We start from the raw sequence: 3,562 nt of genomic DNA, 5'->3' as shown, positions 1-3,562 counted from the left end.
CGGACCGAACCAATTAAGCCCGATCCAAATCGAACCGATGGCTTATTGGGCCGGTTTCGGTTTGTATTTTAAATTGAATCCGGTCTCGGTTCGGTTTGGGTTAGACCATTGGGCCACCGGAAACGCCGGAAATATGTACTGAAATCAGAACCGATCCAAACCAACCCGAGATAAAATTGAACTTAAAACTCACTAACCTAAGTGGGCCAACACTCAAGTGGGCGAAGCCCAAGTGTCCAACAGGAGTACAGGACCAACACTAGCCCAAGTGCCCAACGTTTGTCAACTTCAATCTGTCAAAAGGCTTTTGAAGCCCTAATTTTTCAAAAGAATAAAAAACTAAGCAACTAAGTGAGTGATGCCGTGACGGAGTGAGCAGCAGCGGCCAGCGGCTATAGCTAACGCTGCTGACCTGAAACTTGAAGTTGCAGTGGCTATGGGTTCTGAAACTTGAAGTTGAAAGTGAAGATTGAAGCCTTAATCGCATACGCAGTTCACACTTCACACTACTCTGAAGTCTAAACCCATTTCGAAGCCTGTTGCCTGTTGGTTGCCGATCGTCCCTCGATGGGTAAATTTCGAAGCCTGCTGGTTGCCGATCGTCCCTCAACAGGTAAATTTCGAAGCCTGTTGGTTGCCGATCATCCCTCAACAGGTAAAACTCTTTTTTTTGGTTTGATTGCACGGTTTGCATATCGACAACAACGACAGATAAAGCTGTAAAGCTTGTGCTTTAATTGAGAACCAATGTTTCCCTCCTCTAACAGCCGATTTGAGACCCCTGCAACCTTCAAGTTCTCTCTCTACAAATTTCAGCTCTTTCTCTGGTACTCTAGCCTCCAGGTATATCCTCTTTTGATTCAAGCTTCTCATCTTTTTTTGGCCCTTTTGTGAATAAAATATCTAAGACTCTGAGTTGTTAACATGTAAATTTGAAGTTAGCTGTAAATGGTGATATAATAGAACTGAAATGGGGTATCCGAGTATGCTTGTGAGGAGTTGGGTTGCATTAGTTGGATTTTAAAGAGGTTTATCATCCAATTAAACCCTTCTAAATTTTCAATCTATTTGGTTGATCAAGTATTAAAACAAGATTCAAATTTCAGTCAATTTTATCCTTCCATATTTTATTTTTGAATCTTATTTCTGTTTTTTCAACTTCTTCAAATATGAGATTTTGAATCAAATTTCAGCATGCAATAGTGTATTATATAGGGCTAATTTAAGAAGGGAAAGTGATTAAGATTTATAGAGGATCTCTTAATTACGGCATATTCTTATTTGCTTCCAACTTAAAGAGGTCATTTTTGAATTTGTAATGCTTGGTATTCTTATTTTATTAACATGTCATATGTTTTCTTAGTAATTATTGAAATGTCCATCAATATAGAAGATGAGCCCGATTGTGGGTCAGATGCTGATGTTATGTCTGATGATGGACCATATATTCCTGGAATTCCATCAACAGAACCTTCAAGTGTCGTAACACTTGAAACAAATGAAATTACCAAAAGGAAAAGAAGGAGTGTAGTTTGGGATGAGTTCACAATCATTGATGGGAAGGGTTTTGATGATGGGAAGAACCGAGCTAAATGCAAAAGATGTAAGCAAGTTTATAAGGCTGATAGTAATATTAATGGAACTGGAAGCCTTAGGAGACATATTCTACATTGCCCAAAAAGGGAAAACAAAGGAAACACAAGCACCCAAATGATTTTGGGTGTAAATGATGGGAAAGTGATGTTAAGAGACCAAAAAGTTGACCAAGATTTTGTGCGGGACAAAATTCGAAGCTTATTGTGAGACATGAGTTACCTTTAGTTTTTGTTGAGTATGAGGAGTTCAGAGAGTTAATTACATACATTTTTCCGGGCTATACCCATATTGCTCGAAACACACAAATGTCAGATATTTTGAGGTTATACAATTTGGAGTCCATTAGAATCAGGAATTTACTTAATTCTTTGACAAGTGATTTATGGACATCTATCACTAATGATGGATACATTGCTTTGACTACCCATTACATTGATAAGGATTGGGTGTTGCATAAGAAGTTGTTGAAGTTTTGCATCATGCCACCTCCACACACTGGCATCCATATTTGTGAAATGGTTTCAAAAATCTTGTCTGACTGGGGTATTGATCGGAAATTGTTTTCAATTACTTTAGATAATGCCACAGCATTTCTGTTTTGTTGACTTGCTGAAGAAAAATTTAAATTTGAAGAATGCTCTTTTATGTAGAGGATTACACTTTCATAATAGGTGTTGTGCATATATTCTCAATCTTATTGTACAAGATGGACTGAAACACATAGATGACTCTGTGGTGTTGGTGCGATCTAGTATAGCCTATGTGAAAGGATCACAAGCAAGAAAAGTAAAATTCTTGGAAATTTGTAAGCAATTGAGATTACAAAGTAGTAAAGGCTTACATGCTAATGTCTCCATAAGGTGGAACTCAACCTATCTCATGCTTGATTCTGCATTATTTTATTATAAAGCATTTGAGAACCTTGGACTAGTGGATGACAACTTTAAAACTTGTCCTAGTTCTGAACAATGGTTGAAGATCGAGAGATTAACGAGTTTTTTGTATCCCTTCTATGCAATTACTGTTTTGCTTTCAGGTTCCAAGTATCTCACAACAAATTTATATTTTGGAAATGTTTGGGAGATTCACAAAAGTTTATTAGAAGAGGTATCACGTGGGCTCAACTTTATGAAGCCAATGGCAGTGGAAATGACGAAAAAAATTGACAAATATTGGAGTGAATATAGTCCAATTTTGGCCATTGCTTTGGTGTTTGATCCTCGATATAAAATTAGTTTTGTGACTTGGGCATTTTCTAAGCTTTGCAACCTGGACTTAAATGCATCTACAATGTGCAACAATGTGAGGAATTCTTTATATCAATTGTTTGATGAGTACAAGAGTATGCAACCAAGTGACTATGATGTTCCTACACTTGCCCATCGTCCTGGGAGATCTAGAACAAGATTTGTAAGTAAATTTACATTCTGATAGTAATTTTGATTTATTTTTAATACAAGTTTTCAACATTCATTGCTAATCTTATTAATGATTCATATTTCGGCTATTTCTCAATTTTCATAGGAATTTATGGTATCCGAGCTTGCTGAGATGGATAATGGAAGTAAATCTCAATTGGATATATATCTAGATGAACCCAAGATCCCATTCAATAATAATGAATATGATGAGTATGATGTGTTGGCATTCTGGAAAGCAAATGGGACAAGGTATCCAGATGTGGCTCGAATGGCTCATGATGTCTTGGCTATACCAGTTTCCACAGTTGCTTCAGAGTCGGCTTTTAGCGCAGGGGGCCGTGTTATTGATAAATATCGGAGCAAACTCCTACCTACTAATGCTGAAGCATTAATATGCCTTCGGGATTGGATGTTTGATATAGACTTCAGAGGTAATTTTTCATTCAGTATATTTTTCATTTTTAATTGTCTTAATTAGTTAATTAGCGTCTTATTTTACTTTGTATGTAGCTGAGCCTTTTGATGATCCCACTGATGTGGATAAT

The sequence above is a fragment of the Macadamia integrifolia genome, chromosome 12 (assembly GCF_013358625.1).
Source record: "Macadamia integrifolia cultivar HAES 741 chromosome 12, SCU_Mint_v3, whole genome shotgun sequence".
NCBI classification, from domain to species: Eukaryota; Viridiplantae; Streptophyta; class Magnoliopsida; order Proteales; family Proteaceae; genus Macadamia; species Macadamia integrifolia.
The sequence above is the reverse complement of the archived record's forward strand: the minus strand, read 5'-3'. Positions refer to the sequence as shown.